The 17,136-nt window shown below is 38.9% G+C and overlaps 1 protein-coding gene across 4 annotated transcripts in view; it reads left to right on the top strand.

Moving 5' to 3' along the window:
* The first annotated feature begins 421 nt into the window (after window positions 1-421).
* Window positions 422-17,136, top strand: part of HECW2 (HECT, C2 and WW domain containing E3 ubiquitin protein ligase 2) — a 155,138-nt gene continuing 138,423 nt past the window's right edge. For 2 of the 4 annotated variants that reach the window (XM_039347961.1, XM_039347957.1), the window contains exon 1: window positions 422-977. The gene's annotated coding sequence lies outside the window, so the exon portion shown is untranslated. Of the gene's footprint in view, window positions 978-1,020; window positions 1,104-17,136 lie in introns of those variants that run through there. The other 2 variants (XM_039347958.1, XM_039347959.1) reach the window with 2 other exon arrangements.

Here is a 17,136-nt window from a genome sequence, read left to right as displayed (position 1 = left end):
CTCGGGCGCGTGCTAGGTTGGGCCGGGCGGGAGAGTCCCGCGGTCAGAGAGGCGCAACTGGAATTACCCACAATTCTTTCTCCAGCCCCTGCAAAGAGGTGGAGGTTAGGGTTAGCGTTTACACACACGCACATCCAAAAAAACTGCAAGCAGGGAAGGGAAGGGAGGGCCCCCCGAAAGATAAAAAGAGGAGGGGAAAGGAGGCGCGGACGGAAAACGCGCGCGGTCTTTAACGCTGGCGAAAGGGGGAACCGTCTCCCTTTTCATTTTAAGCCACGCTTCTTGCAACGTAGCTTCGTTTGACAGTAAACGACCCTCTGCTCTCAGCGCGGCAAAACCCGCCCTTACTATTCCTTCCCCGTCGTCCCCCCCTCCCCAGAGCAAACGCCGCGCGCCATCGCCGCCGCCTCCCTTGACCCCGCCTCTCTTTCCTCGGCAGAGGCTTTGAGTACGCGGTGGCGACTCGCCGCGTTTGCCTTTCGCCGCTTGACTCCAGCCTGCGAGAGAAACGGAAGCCGGGGAGGATTGAAGGGACGCTGTCCCTCCGCCTCTTGAGCGGGCCCGTGCGCTTTCCTGGCTCCCCTCTCCCCTCCCCTCGCTCCCTGTGGGAAGAAAAAGCTTCCCGCGCCCAGAAGCCGCAGCGGGCAAAGTGGGCGCTGTGAGGAGCGAGCGGAGAAAGGGAAGCGTCCTTCGGGTCGCAGCGGATTCAGCAGCCCCCGCCGCTAGGAGGAGCCGGATTCTGCAAGGACTCGGGGCAGCGGCTCCGCCCCCCTCCCTCTCTAGCCAACTCCGGTCCTCCTTCAGCATCCTCCAGAGGCGCCGCTGCAGAGGCAGCGTGGTGCATGGAGGATCGCGCCGAAGCCAGGAAGCCTCGCCTACCCGGGAGCGCGGACCCTGGAGGAAAAACCCCTCCCGCACCTGTGCTTTGCCTGCTGCTTTCGGCCTCCCGGGGCCGGCTGCGGACTGCGTGGCTTCTGGTAAGTCTGAGGGGAGTCGCCGCCTTCGTATGTGTGTGTGTGTGTGGGTGCTGGCGGGCTGACGATGGAGGCTCTCGTTATGCTGGTATTTTGGCTTATCTCTGCTGCTGCGCTGACCGCGGGTGGGTGAGTAGGTGGGTGGGCAGGCAGGTGGGTGGAGGGAGGGAGGGAGGGAGGGAGAAGTTGCTTTGTTTGCGTGGGCTGCTGTGGATGGTTGGGGTGGCGCTGGCAATCGCCCCCGTCCTTTCTTCCTCTACATCACAGCATCTTTGGGAGGGTAAGAACCAGAAGCGAATGAGTCAGTCGTTATGTGTGCGTGCGGCTCTCACGGCTATGGGAACGTTATTATGTCATTTCCTAGGTTTAGCATCCTTTTTGTGTCAGAGGGGGAAACCTTTGGTGGCCGATGTCGTTCGCGATCCGAAGTCAGCTAGAACTGCAGCCGTATCTGTTTACATTTCCCCTGCGAAGTGTAATGGCAGATGTGTCAGATATCTCGATTCGGCTGTGCCGCCCCCCCTCACAAATTCATTTGGGGTGCTGATGATGTGTCATGTAGGCACAGAGGGCATTGCGAAAGGATTTCCCTATGGTCGTTTTCCCAAATTCCCTTCGGATTTATAATTATCATGTGAAAACAGCAACAAACTAATACAATTTATTCTTTGGACGTGAAGTTTCAGTAATCAGACTGAGTCAGTGGAAACGTTGGCTTGGAAGATTTCCTTTGGCAAAGAATGAGATGGGGGGTGGGGTGGGGGAGAGAATTGTAAGGTAAAGCCAGAAAGTGTTTATGTGAATGTGGTGCCAACAGTTCTCAGAAAGCATTTGAACATTGTATTGAATATAAATTGTCATATATAATCTTTTGTTTATATCAATTTAGTTCAGTGGTCGTTTACCTGACATCAGGCTTTAGTTTTTGTTATTGATTATATTGATTATTCATTGTGAGGCCTAGATTTTTAGATAGGAGCTTGTATAAGCTTTTTGGTTCCTTTTTGGTTAATTTACACTGGCAGTGGTAGCAATATTTGATGATTACTTTGATATTGTGGATCATTGTTATTCATATTTGGGGTATTTTTCCTGCTTTGCATGAGGTTTCTTCACAACCTCTTTTTAAGAAATTGCACTAAAATCAGGAGATTGTAGGAGGCTGTTATTAAAATATATAGCCAAATAAATAATTTTTCCCATGCTTGAAAAAGTAGGGCTGCTACTGCTTATCTTTGAATATATCACATGCAGATGCGCGCACACACACACACACACACAAACACACACTCATGCATACGAACACACAGAATACCATACTTATTGCTTTGGTTGATTTTTTTTAAAAAAACCTTTTTTTACATTTGTCAATTTCTTTACATAAATTGGTATAATAATTCCCAAAAAGTCTTTGAATGTTTTTATTATCCATATAGACCTTATTCCCCTCTTGAAGCTTGGTTTCATCCTCTTTTTTGTCTGTTTTCTTAGTTTGTATGCCAACCATCTCTTGTTTATTTGCATGTTCAAAAACATGTTGTTTTGTATATTTAAGTTTTTTTTCAATATCTGAAACAACATTTATCAACTTCTTAAGAAATTTCAGGGAATTTTGAATGCTGTAGAGTTGGCTGTTGGCTTTAAATGCTTATAAAAATCTGTAATAAATGCTTTTGCTACTTGTTTTTAAAGATGATAATTAGCAGTTAAAATTTGGGGAAGAAAATGTTAACTGAAAAGTTTCAGATTTGCTTCGTTCATCCAATGTTTTCTTTTAAAAAAACGAAAACAAAGTGCATCCTGCTCAGTTTAGAGGTGATTCTTATATCCTACTAAATTCTTGAGTTAAATGGAAGAACATAACTTAAATTTACATTTGTTTAGAATGTCTGTTATTCATTTTTCAGGATAATTATAATTCATTTTTTTATTCAGTGCAGTTTTGTCCTAGATTGTCTTAGGTTTGTCTTACTAGTATTATTAATGGGAAAAAGATTTTCCTTGCTAGCATAGCAATGTGATCCATATGATGTTCAGGCTCTTTTGTATCAGTAAGAAAATTGTGTACCATGTATGGTTTTCCCAAGAACGAAAGTTTTTTTGAAAAATGTAATGATTTTGTATGAGAAAATAAAATAAAAGTCAGTACTTTTATTAAGTTAACTCAAGCTTTTCCAAATAGAATACAAGCTTCTGAGTTTCCAAGAATGTCAGTTGATTTGATGTTGTAGATCAGGGGTGTCAAACTGCCGGCCCACAGGCCGGACGCGTCACACGGAAACCATGCCTACCCCATTGCTGGCAATGGCAAAACCATCCCAATACGTGAGTTTGACATGTCTGTTGTAGCTACTATAATACTGAATTCTTAAATGTAGTTAAAAATGTGATGAAATAGTTTATGTAACTTGTCAGTTTTACCATTGTTGTTGAGTCAAATACAGTTCAAGGTCACTACCGTACAACGATTTACAGTTAGAAAGGAAGTTCTCAGATATACAATTGAATTGTGTCATAAAAGCTTCATTGGTGAAGATAAGTATGGAATATATGCAGTAGAGCATCTGTCTTAAACAGAAGAATAATCCTTAAATGTAATCATTAAAGGAAAATTGAAGGGATGGAAGTAATGAGTAAAGAAGCAGCTGATTAAAGAAACTACCATTACTATTGAGGATAAGTTTCACTTAGCCAAACAACAGTTTATATAGGATAAAAATTGTATTTCTTGTGATGCAGACTGTTTAGTATAGGTAGCTTTATCAGAAATCAAGAGTTGAAATCCTCTGATAAGATATTCATGTTCAACCAATCTCAGTGCTTTCAATTTGTGTGTGAATTTTGCTCAGAAAACTTAAAATAGGAGGACAAAAATGCATCCTTGCATTGTAGGTAAAAGGTTGTAAGAAAAAAACCTCCTCAAAAAAGGTTAAATAACCTTTCAATATAGTGAAACTTAAATATAACAAAATTGAGCTTCAGAATTGATATGATTGATGGTAGCTCACGTTTGTAAAACATAAATTTCCATAAACTTGTTCAAAAATATGGAACAATTGTGGTCTGTTATTAAAATTAAATTAAAAAAATAGATTTGGTAAGGTACCGAACTACTAATTGTTATTGCAACTTACCAACAATAAATCATATACATACATTTGGAAACAAACCTGACTGAATTCAGATTTTTAGCCAGGTATGTGTATATAAGGCACAAGCTTCCCCCCCCAAAAAACAGATACTTTGAAAAACATTAGAATTACTAGCTTGCATTACATTCTGCAACTATAATAGAAGCATTTAGATATTACTTGGGTAGAATAATCAAATAATGTGTCTGAGTGAAGGAACAATGAATTTTTGTTTTGTAGAAGTTTCAGAAGGCTAAGTATCACAGATAAATTTTCTTAATACAGGTAGCTCTCAACTTATGACCACAATTGAGCCCAAAGGTTTTGTAGCTAGGTGAGACATTTGTTAAGTGAATTTTGCCCCATTTTATGACCTTTCTTGTCATAGTTGTTAAGTGAATCATTGCAGTTGTTAAATTAGTAACACAGTTGTTAAGTGAATCTGGCTTTCCCATTGACTTTACTTGTTAGAAGATCTCAGGTGATCACATGACCCTGGGACATTGCAATGGTCATAAATGTGAGTCAGTTGCCTAGTATCTGAATTTTGATCACATGACCATGGGGATTCTGCAATGGTCATAAGTGTGAAAAATTGTCATAAGTAACTTTTTTCAGTGCCGTTGTAACTTTGAATGATCACTAAACGAACTGTTGTAACTACTTGTACCACGTTGAGTTACTACTTGTAACTGTTGAGGACTACTTGTACCATGACCTATATGTAGTTAGAAAGTCTTTTTAGATTGGGCTGTATATTGGAGCTCAATGGTGCATTTAGCCTTTGAGAGCCCATTCTAAAGAAATAAATATTGTATTAAATTTATATTTATAGAGCCCATTCTAAAGAAATAAATACTGTATATAAATTTATATTATATTTATATTATATTAAATGTATATTTATATACATTTCATCAATCAGATAGATACAATTAATATGGCTATTCTCTTTGGACTTTCTATTTTTCCTTTGATCATATTAAAACTTAAAATTTGGTAGCTAAAATTGAAAGGTTCCTGGACGTTGAAATAAAATCTTTTGGGTGCCATATATGCCCTTCACCCTTGCTTTAATTGCCATGCCTATTCCAAATGGACTTATGGAAATGTATAGTAAAGGTAAACTGGGTTTTGTAGACAATTTAGGAAATTTCTGCAGTAAAGATTTATGGCATCTTCATTGCGTTGCCCAGGTATCATTGTAGTGATAAAAAATTTGTCAGTGCTCTGAAGCAATTTGGGGGCTTTTTTGAGATGTTGTGACTTCATTTTTGGAGAGAATTCTTCCTCAAACATTTCCACAGTTTCAGACCATTTAAGACAGACAAGTCAAACACAAGGCCTGGGGGCCGGATGCGGCCCGCAAAGTGGTTTCATGTGGCCCTTGAAGCCAACCTGGAAACAGTGAGGGAATGCCCCCCATTGCCTTGGCCCTGGCCCAGACCAGTTGGGAGCTAATGTACAATTTTGTGGTGGCCATCTATGCCGAAACGCATTCAGTCTTAGCTCCATAAGCCCCCCCCCCTCCGCATGGCCTGAGAGGAACAGTGAGGCTCCTCCAGTGGACCATGCCTTGGCACTTGCCCTGGTCCCATTCCCTTCTGCCAGAGACCCTCAGATCTATCCCATTCCTGCCCAGGCCCCCACAGGCACCCTTGATGCGAACGATGTAGAGCTGGCCACACCCATCCAGTAGGCCACACCCACTCCATCCACACCCACCCAGTAGGCCGCACTCACCCTGACCATCTGAGGGCAACCGCAAAGCTGATGTGGCCCTCAATGAAATTGAGTTTGACACCCCTGATTTAAGAGATGTCCCAGTTATGGCTTTGTACTTAGGTTTTGGCAGAGTCCACAGAAAGCTAAGAGGCATGAAAATGACATATTTTGTCACTTTCTTCTTTCTGTCATTACTGAACCTTTTATTTTGTTTGCCTTTTCTTGGAGTGGAAGGTGAAAATATTTTTGTCTCTGCAGCACCCACAGGGGGTCAATGACTTTCAAATCTTGTCAGCATTTCAAATTGGCAGAAGAGACCATAATGGGCTGATGTCCCCACTGGAGAAATGATAGTTAAAACAGCTAAAATGTATCCTTTAAGGGAGGTTGTGTTAAAATATGCTATCTTATCATGGATAACAGAAATTTAAAATTCAAAGGCGAATATTCCAGAATCTGTTACCACCATATCATTAAAAAATAATGCTGGATATGATACAAATAGCCATGTATGTTAATTGGCCCAATTTCCAAAACTGTGTAAAATACTTCAAGAGCTGCTTTGTAAAGTATGTTGACAAGAATGAAGCACCCTCTTGGACTCTGGAAAGCTCAGCCCAGTTGGTGTGAGATCTTTCCCAGGTCATCTTCACTTGGACATATTGATGCTTCTCTTTGCTAGTGGCCTCAGTGGAAGCATTTCCTATGCATACACATGCAGAGAATCTAGAAATCTCCCATGGCAGCTGTGACAAGCCTTCCAAAAGACACAATGTTTTAAAAAAACATATGTTACTCCTTTGCAAAGCACCTCTTTGTGCCGATCCTATGATTTACCTTAAATTCACTTTCTAAAATAAAACTAGGACCCCTTGGAGAAAGTAAAGGGATCTATTGAAACCATGACTGTAGAGTATTTTCTTGCCTTAATACATCTAGGGATTTCAAATGCCAATTCAAACCAGACCAAATTAACAATTCTTTATACGAGATTTTATCGAAATTTGTCCCCTTAGAAATTCCCTCAATTGCATGTCTGGGAATCCCCCAGATAGGTATTTTGTAATTCAATCTGTAATAATACTTTTTCCAAACACGAAGTAAGGCATTCCTCAAAATATGTAATTTAAAAATCCGATCAACTTTCTTATTGAAAATCAGGTATGCATGCCAACCATATATTAAGTCCCAACCTTCCAAAAACAGAATATCCTTATTTGTTAAGTTGAGCCAATCGCTTAACCAAGTTAAAGCAGCTGCATCATAATATAATTTCAAGTTGGGTGCCTTAAGTCCCCCTCTTTCTCAAGCATCCTGTAAAATCTTAAACTTAACCCTTGGTTTCTTTCCGGCCCATATAAAATTGTTGATACCCCTTTGCCATTCATCCAAATTTGCCTCTTTTTTAAAAATAGGTATCATCTGAAACAAAAAAAGGAACTTTGGTAGAACATTCATTTTTACAGCTGAAATTCTCCCCAACAATGACAATTGCAATTTTTTCCAGTCTTTTAAGTCCTTTTGTACTTTTCCCCATAATGGTTCATAATTATTCTTATACAATTTTCCATTTGAAGCAGTTAAATATACTCCCAAATATTTAACCTTTTTTACCATCTGAAAACCTATGGCTTTGACCAAACTTTCCCTATCCTTAACTAACATATTCTTAGATAATATCTTAGTCTTATAATTATTGACTTTAAAACCAGAGACATTCCCATACTGTGTTATAAGTTCTAATAAACAATCAATCGCTTGATTCGGTTGTTCCAAAATTAAAACCAAATCATCCGCAAAGGCCCACAATTTATACTCATTCTTCCTTATCTTTACTCCCTTAACTACCTTTGATTCTCGAATCTGAATCAATAAAATTTCCAACGTTAAAACAAATAACAATGGGGATAATGGGCATCCTTATTTTGTCCCTTTTTCAATATTAAAATTCTCAGTCAATCCCCCATTTACAACGATTTGTGCGGATTGTTGCTGATATATAGCTTTAAGTGCATGTAAAAAATTATCCCCAAAATTCATTTTCTCTACCAATGAAAATAGAAATTTCCAATCTAATTGATCAAAGGCTTTTTCAGCATCCAAAAAGATAAAAGCCACAGGAATCTGATTATTCTTATCCAAGTATTCAGTTAAATTTATAATTTGTCTAACATTATATTTCATATATCGTCCTGTTATAAATCCTGCTTGGTCATTATGAATCAAGTCCTTCATAACCTGCATTAATCTATTTGCCAAAATTTTTGTAAAAATCTTATAATCAACATTTAATAATGAAATTGGCCTATAATTCTTAGGCTCTGTAAGATCCTGATCTTCCTTTGGAATCAATGATATAAAGGCTCTTTAATCCCATTTGTTTACCTGGAACCTTTGTAATATTCCTGTATGGAATCTCTGCCACTATCAATGCAAGGTTTTGTCTGGCATTATTGATCTTTTATTCAAAAGATAGACTGTTTTGATCAGTGGTCAATTGACAAAAGACAGGAAATCTAAAGCACTTAGATATATTTTCTCAATTGTTTTGATGAGCTGTTAATTTCTCATTTGATTTATCCTTATAATATAGCTTGGATTTATCACTTGATTTCTGCGTAGTTTTTTTTCTTTCTTTCTTTTTGGTGTCTTCAAGTGTGTGTTGACTCCTGATGATTGCCTGGAGAAATGCCTGCAGTTTTCTTGACAAGATATTGGAAATGGTCATGTCTTTGCCTGCTTTCAGGGCTGAGAGAGAGTGACTAGTCCAAGGTCATCCAGTTGACTTCATGCTTAAAGTGGGACTAGTATTTATAGTCTCCTGTTCTTAATCTGGTTTTTAACTACCCCAAACTGTCTTTCTATATGCTGAGTAAGAATATAAGTTGCAGCTGAGCATTTTCCTAAGGGGAAACCTCTGGGTCCATATTTCATGCTAAGCCATAATTTAGCTTGCTTGTCATAGTATATCAGCCAAATGTATTAATCTAGCTACTGGAGATTGGAAACCAGTTTTTACTTAGTTTGTATGAGAAATAGTGATTTATTTAATGAACTATAGTTAAGCAAACAGTAGCTTAGTGCAATACGTGAATTAAATTGATGAGGTGTAATAACTAATAAGAAAAGAAGAAAAATAACATAGGATCTAAGCATCTGAGGGCAGGACAAAAGGTAATGGATGTGAAGGAGAGATCTAGAATGACAGTGAAGGCAGTTAATTAGGGGGACGTCTTCCCTCCAGAAGTTGGGGGTGCTCCATCACTGGAAGTTTTTAAGAAGAGATTGGACAGGCATCTTCCAGAATAGTGTAGGGCAGTGTTTCTCAACTTTGACAATTTTAAGGCATGTGGACTTCAACTCCCAGAATTCCACAGCCAGCAATGCTGGCTCTGGAATTCTGGGAGTTGAAGTCCACATGCCTTAAAATTGTCAAGGTTGAGAAACACTGGTGTAGGCTCTACTGCTTGAGCAAGTGCTTGGACTAGAAGACCTCCAAGGTCCCTTCCAACTCTGTTATTGTGTATTCTGTAAGTTAACCATTTTTGACCTAGTTATGCTTTGGCGCCTGCTAAATGGTTATACTGATGGTGACTTGCACTTGCCTGCTTTTTATGGTTTTAATTTTAATTAGTTTTTTAATTTGGTTTTTAAGGGTTATTGTATTTTTATCATTTTCCTGCAGTTTATTTTTTGTGTTGTTGCTTTGTTTTAACTATGTGAGCTACCCATAATCACAAATGAGTTACTATACAAAATATATAAATACATACATAAATTTTTCAGTAGGAATATGTAACAGAAAAGGTATTGTGTTAAAACATTTGTTTGAATGCAGGGCTGATGAATTCAAATGAACAGCTATAATAGCATAACTGCTGAAACATGTATATGTCCATGTGATGTTATAGAAGCACCTGTATATACAGGCTGTGGATTATACATCTCTCTCTCTCTCTCTCTCTCTCTCTCTCTCTCTCTCTTTCTCTGCCTCTGTCTCTATCACTATCACTATCTCTGTTTGTGACCGAGCTCTTTTTGTTCTGTAATGTATCTTCATAAGTGATCAAACAATACTATAAAACGCCTATTGTGGAGCAGTGAGCAATAATGCATAGTGAAATTGCAAACTCTGTGACTATTATCTAAGGCAGGGCTTTTCAACCTTTTCACAGATTGTACCACTTTTAGGACATGACAGTATTCGAGTACCACCAGTGCTTAGCAAGGTGTCAAAAACTTGATGACTAAAAAAAAAAGAGGGGAGAATTTTGGGTTTTACTGATTAGATTGATTTGTTGTTATAGAAATGGCTAGTTTATACTATTATGGAAAAGTAAAAAGTTGAGGATTGATGTTAATGCTTCATTCTGCTGCAGCAGAAGAAGTCCGAAGTCAATACCTTTTCTTTTTCCCTTCTCCACCTCACTTTTCCTTCCCTTTTTTCTCCCCACTGTGTCCTACTATTTGCTTTTGTATTTTTGTATTTTATTCTATTATCTTGCAAAATGTTACAAACAGTAAAAAAAAAAAAAGGAAAAAAGTACCGGTTTTACTCCTTTTATATCCTCTCTTCTGTCCCCCCTTGTCCTCCTTTTCTCTTCTGGATGCGCTGGAAGCACCGATCAGCTGAAGCTGCACGCGCTGATCCTGGACTCTTAGCAGAGCCCCAGCAACACGGCAGCTCCAGCTGACTCTTCCCCCAGGCATCTCTGGCCCTGCCGCTGCTTTTCAACCCATCATACGTGTGCCACCTGCCAGGTGCCGAAGTATCACCAGTGGTACGCATACAATGAGTTGAAAAGCCCTGATCTAAGGTATCCTTTGCTTGATTTTAAATGCTGTGATTTAGCTATTTGAGAAGTATAATCCACCTATAACATTCAATAGTATTGTTGCATTATGGCTCTTTCCACAGTTGCTTGATAATACATTTCTTAGTGATGGTGTAGTAACCCTTTTTAGTTTCCTTGAAATGAGTTGCACATATATGTTTGAATCTCAGTACTTTTGCGACTTACTTGTAATAGAATCACAGAACATGAGAATCGGATGGCATTTTGGAAATCATCTAATATAACACCTTAAGACTGGCCTTAAAGTAGCATTAATTTTATGTTTTAATTTTGGGTGAGGTGGTTGGAAGATGTGATAAAATTTGCAGAATATTAAGACACTGAAAATGTGCATACAGTGCAGTTGAATATTTTATATAGTTTCTGTTATATTATTTATATCTCTTCATATTGAGACCCAACACTTTTTTTAATGAAACAAAGGTCAGAGTAGTAAACTCTGCAAGGCACTAGTTATTATTTGAATTCATCTCTAGAAATTATAAACTGCCTTAGGAAAACTTGACTTTGAAAAGGCAATATACCCCAAATTAAAACAGTGACTGTGTAATACTTTAATTCAATAGAATAGAATAGAATAGAATAGAATAGAATAGAATAGAATAGAATAGAATAGAATAGAATAGAATAGAAATATTGGCCAAATGTGATTGGACACACAAGGAATTTATCTCTGATGCATAAGCTTTCAGTGTAATAGCACTGTATTAATGTAGGACAGAGTGGGTTTCACAGCCAGCCCCTGCTGTTGGATCAGGGGTTCTCAACCTTGGCAACTTTAAGACTTGTGGACTTCAACTCCCAGAATTCCTCAGCCAGCAAAGCAAAGCTGGCTGAGGAATTCTGGGAGTTGAAGTCCACAAGTCTTAAAGTTGCCAAGGTTGAGAACCCCTGTGTTAGATAGAGAGAGGCAGCAATTTCAGATATCAGTAGATTGTTAATGATTTACTTAATTGTTGATGTTTTCAATCAGAGTGAAGGAATGATTCTTATGGTCCTCTCCTCCCCCCCAGCTTCTGCAAAATAATTGACATTGGGTTTTGTGTGCATTGGTCTGGTTAGTAGGAGGTAAACTTCGTATATTTTCTCAGGCAGCACATTTTTTTTTACATTACATGTAATTACATTTTGGAATTCGCTATCACAGAATGTGGTGCTTGCTACCCATTTGGCTGGCTTCAAAAAAAGGGTTGGACCCATTCATAGAAGTCATGGAGATTGATAGCTATTAGCCCTGATAGTAGTTAGTCTAAAGATCATCTACCGGGAGACTAGCTTTAATGCTATAATAAGCTAACAATAGCAGCCACTAATAACAAAACAGAGTAAATGCATATTTCTAATTCTATTTATCCATTGTGGATCTTAACAGGAAAGATCTACCACCTGTATATGAGGTTCTGCATCTGAAATAATTTGAGCTACATATTTTTTTATTATAGAATGACTATTATTTTCATTCAGATTTGGATACCAACAGCAAATCGTTTTTGAACTTTTGCACAATGAAAAGTATTTCCATTGCTTGCTAATTCCCTAACTAATTGAAGCTACTGTACATAATTAAAATGGCAAAGTGTCCCTTTGCTAACCTGCCACATTTTTTTTTTGCAGGAAAAGGTGGAAAAGGCTTTTAAATTATCAGCCACTTCTTTTTGAGCAATAATAAGCAAGTAGAATATAAAATAATATAAATAAAACAATAAGTTGCAAGGAATGCAGCAGCTAGTAAGCTTTATTATTGCAAGAACACCCTTGGTATCCTTCCTGAATCTCAAACACTCTCATCTGGAAGTTGCAAGATGGTCTTCTATTCCTGTGTTTTAGTAACGGTTTCTTACATTGTTCAAAGCTGAGAATCAGAATATCCATGACATGGTCCCTGTGAGTCAGGTTTTTAAAAAGATTGTTTGACATCTCTATAAATAGCATTTTTTTCACAAGCAAATAAAAGAAGCAGAAGTAGGTCTGGACTTTTGCCTCCTTTGTATTGAAGTTTGTGTAAATGAATGTGATCTTTGGAACTCCCAAGATATTTTTATCTTCACAAAGATAAGCCATCTTAATTGTGTTCAGCATAGTAAAAGATGAATTTAAGCCATTTAAAAATAGGTTTGGATGACCTGAGCTGCGAAGAATTTGCTGGAGAAAGCAAACTCTTGAAGGAAATGAGGATTACAATTCCCAGATACCATCTAAGAGTGAAGTTCCCTATTAGTTCTCAATCAATTCAATGTGACGGAGGAACATTGTACGCTGTACACTGTACAGTGTTCCTTGGTAACAAGAAAGTGCGCATGCAATTTCCACCCAGCCCAGATCCTAGGGGAAAAGGTGTTTTTCCAGTATTTGTTCATGACAAGAGTAGAGGGTCTCATTTTAATCATTTGTGGATAATCTATACTGCTTTCCCTTCATTTATCTATGTGAGAAATTCAAAGCAGATTTTACAAAGAGATAAGTAATATGCACAGTAATATTACATTGCATCTCCTCCTGTTAACAGAACATTTACCCTTTTCCATTTTTCTTTTGATTTTTTTTCAACCAAGTGAAATGTTGGAAAGAAATTATGTGAAGGGGATCAGGATTCTGTCTTTCTATCCCATTGGTCTGCTTCTATATCAAGAGGATAACTTTTCAAAAGCAGAACAGAATGAGTGTGGGGGCAGAAGCAGAGAGACCATAAGCTCTAGTCTTACTTTAGCCTTGAAAGACAGATGAGTGGCTTTGAGGCAGTCATTTTCTCTCATCCGATTCACCTCATAGGATGGTTGATGTGTGGAAAATAGGAGGAAGATGTGTTGAATATATTCACCGTCTTGGTATTTGTAAAAAGAATAATGGTGGGATACAAATAAATTGTCAGTGCTGCTAACACTGGATGTTCCCACTGTGACAGCTGTTGAAAATGCAGCCATTTTCTCTTCTCTTTTACCATGCTTTTTCTTGCTTCTAGAAATCAGGTGCAGCGGGGGGGGGGGGTTGGGATGAAAGCTCAGCTAGCCATAATAATAACGCTGCTGTGGGAACCCAAGGACAAGCTGATAACATTTTGGCAGGCTGAGGAGCTGGGGAGAAAGCCTGCACTTTTAGCTAATTGGGGAATGTGATTTATGACAATTTATTGGGGGTGGAAATTGCACTTTGCTACTTTGTATGGGGGGGGGAAGGGAATTTAGTTTTTGGGTACAACTATGTAGTGCTGATACTTTGTTTTCCGAATAAAATGTTCTTTAAGGAAGATATTGCCTGGAAGTTCTTTTGATGGGTTTCATCTATCGGAACCATGACATAAATATATGAAAAACAAAATTGTTCAAAAAGTGGTCTACTAATAAACGTTTAACCACAGGTTTTGCTGTCTGCGTTGCCATCACTGTGCTGTGCTATTAGCTGCTGAACAAGTGATTGACGCACTAAATGTCATGGCTCAGCTGTGCTTTCAACTGGCTCACAAAATTCCAGAAAATGTAACAATAGGGTTTCATGAGCCAGTATAAGCTGGCTGCAGCACACCACTGGGCACATCCAATTAGAGGCTGTGGAGGAAAAAAAAAAGGAATGAAAAATGTCCAAGGTGCATCACTATGGGAGAGGCAAGTGGCAATGGCTGTGGCTTGGAGTGATACCAACTATTCCATTCTAAGCCACTTCCTTCCTGGTCACATGACCCAGACTGGAAAGTATGCAGCTCATTTTATAGTTCCAGGGCACACATGCACATAAACACAGACAAATGCAAGGCAGGGGAGAGCAGAGTACAAACACACACACAAACTCAACACATTCACATCTGTCCTGAATGAAGGAATGGTTTATTATAGGCCAGCATAAGCAAATTCCAAGTAGAAATACAATTCTTAAATCCAAACAGCTTAATAAAAATAAATAAAATGCATTCATGCATAATGTATAAACATAGTCAACTGGATAAACAACCACAATTAAGATGGGTAATCAACGAAACCAAATAAATATCTAAGCGCTATTTAGACAAAGACTGTGGCATATTGTACATTTAGCAACATTTGGCAAAAAAGAGTCAGATTGATTTGATACTAACAACTGGAGGTGAGAAGAATCAGAGTGACCAGGATGCTTGACTAAAAATGGAGATAACAACTCCTGCCAAGTGTTAGGATAAAAATGAGCAATATGATAGCATTTCAATTCCTCCTACATCACCAGAGCACAGTCTCCACTCAAATGAGATGTTCCCATATCTCCCCTTAGTGACAGCTGTTGGGAAGGCATTAAATCTAGACAGAAATAACACCCTTCTGTATTTGGGGATTTCTGTATAGCTGAAGTACGTAGCAGAATGGAATAGATCAGGGCTTTTCAACCTTTTCACCCATTGTACCACTTTTAGGATATGGCAACATCTGAGTACCACCTAGCAAGGTGTCAAAAACTTGATGACCCCCCCAAAAAATAAAGGAAAAAAGTGATAAAAGTACAGGTAGTTCTCAACTTACAACAGTTCGCTTAGTGACTGTTCGAAGTTACAATGGCACTGAAAAAAGTGCCCCTCCAAGCCACAGCCGAGCAAGACACCTGCTTGCCCACTCGTTGGTGCTCTTCCTCCTCTCCGAGGTTTTCATTGTTGTGAGCATTTCTGTTGAGGATTGGCAGCGGGGGTGGGGTGGGGTGGGTGTTTGGTTTTTATTCCCCCCGTCTGCTGGGTGGTTGCAGCAGGCTTTGGTCACTTCACATGAGCCTGGGACTCTGTGACCGTCATAAATATGAATCAGTTGCCAAGCATCTGAATGTAAATCACAAGACCCTGGAGATGCTGCAACATTCCAGCTGATAGGCGCTTCTTCTGGGTTCAGCAGAAGTGACAGGATCAGCTCTGAGTTCCAGTTGGAGCCTGCCGCTGATCCTGGCGCTTCCACTGAGCCCTGACAGCCCCGAAGAAGTGGCAATCCTGGCGCTTCCGCTGAGCCCTGACAGCCCTGCAGCTTCAGCTGTCTCTTGCTCAGGCTTATGCGGCGCTGCCACCGGTTCAGCTCATTCCCCTCCCCCCCTACCACTTTTCTAGGATGGTCGCGTACCACCTGCCAGGTGCCAATGTACTACAGGTGGTACCCGTACCACTGGTTGAAAAGCCTTGCTGTAGATTCATGCTCTGTTGTTTGATTGTGTTTCTGGGGTTCCCCACTAATTTGGTCTTTAGGTCATCTTTCTGTGACTTCTGCTGCATTGCCTAATGTATATGAAAACTATCACAGTGTTTTCAATTGTTTACTGCTGCTTGGTCTTGGAATCTTGGCTTCTGATCTTACACATTACCTAAGAGCAGATAGATGGGATGACAAAAATGGGATCTGCAGCTTTCTGCCATACTAGTTGGGTAACTTGTTGGCTTAATTTCTGTTAGAATAATTCTAACATTTTTCCATGAACAGTAAATTTGAATAATATTTTCTTAATTCTAACATTCAATACAGTAGAACCTTAATTTAATAGACCCTCCCATTTATTGGACTTCCAGTTTCAATAGATTACATTTCTTGCCAGCGAAATAATGGGCAAGGCCGTTGCAACTGAAATAGTCTGGTCAAAGAAGCTAATTTTATATTAATTTTACCTAATATATAGAAATTTACATCATTTACAGAACATTACATTAATAACTCAAATTTCCACAAATGATTTGTGATTTAAAGAAATAATGAACATCTCATCCCCTAATTGTTTCAATAAATTGAGGTTTCACTATACTGCAATTCATTGTGTACCACTTGCATAAGCATTTATATTTTTGCAATAAATCTCTCTATTTTGTTGAATGGTTAATCCTGGTTAATTCTAACAGGATGATAATATATTTGCATATTTTCATGAATTAAATTAATAATGACAACTGGATGATTTGTGAATAGCTTGCTATTGCATAACATTTCAATGACTATTGCTCTCTTCATATGGCCCATCCTGTTTTATAACTGCCACAATATTGTGGTTGAAGAAATGCAATGTTAACATAATGGTATTTTTCATGTATGGAATAACAGGCTTGGAAGAATCGGAAGATGGTTTTTAAAGAGTGTTCATTTCAGAGGCTAATTTTAGCTGTCATGCTCTGTGAATGAAGTACAGACACTTACGAACCAGGAAATATTTGGGTTCGAGAATGCATAAAGAATACCCAACCATCTCCAGTTTTTCCCACTGAAGCTAAAAATAAAAACACCTTAAAATATGCTAACCTTAAAATAGGCATATCTAGTCTTATTGAATACATAGGCAATACTTAAGCTCCCACCCTATCCTAAATAAAGCTTGGGAGGCTGTTTCCATTATAAAACTTTTAATGTTCTGTAAGAACCAAGTTAAAAATATGCTGTTTGTGGTAGAACTCATTCTGGTGATGGTGACTAAGATACGAATTATTGACACCCATTTTCTGGTTGAGCTATTAAGCACTTAATTATACTAGGA

Source organism: Crotalus tigris, unplaced genomic scaffold (assembly GCF_016545835.1).
Source record: "Crotalus tigris isolate CLP2741 ecotype Arizona unplaced genomic scaffold, ASM1654583v1 scf7180000018105.1476442, whole genome shotgun sequence".
NCBI classification, from domain to species: domain Eukaryota; kingdom Metazoa; phylum Chordata; class Lepidosauria; order Squamata; family Viperidae; genus Crotalus; species Crotalus tigris.
Note: the sequence above shows the minus strand (reverse complement) of the source record. Positions and strands in the feature narration are given on the sequence as shown.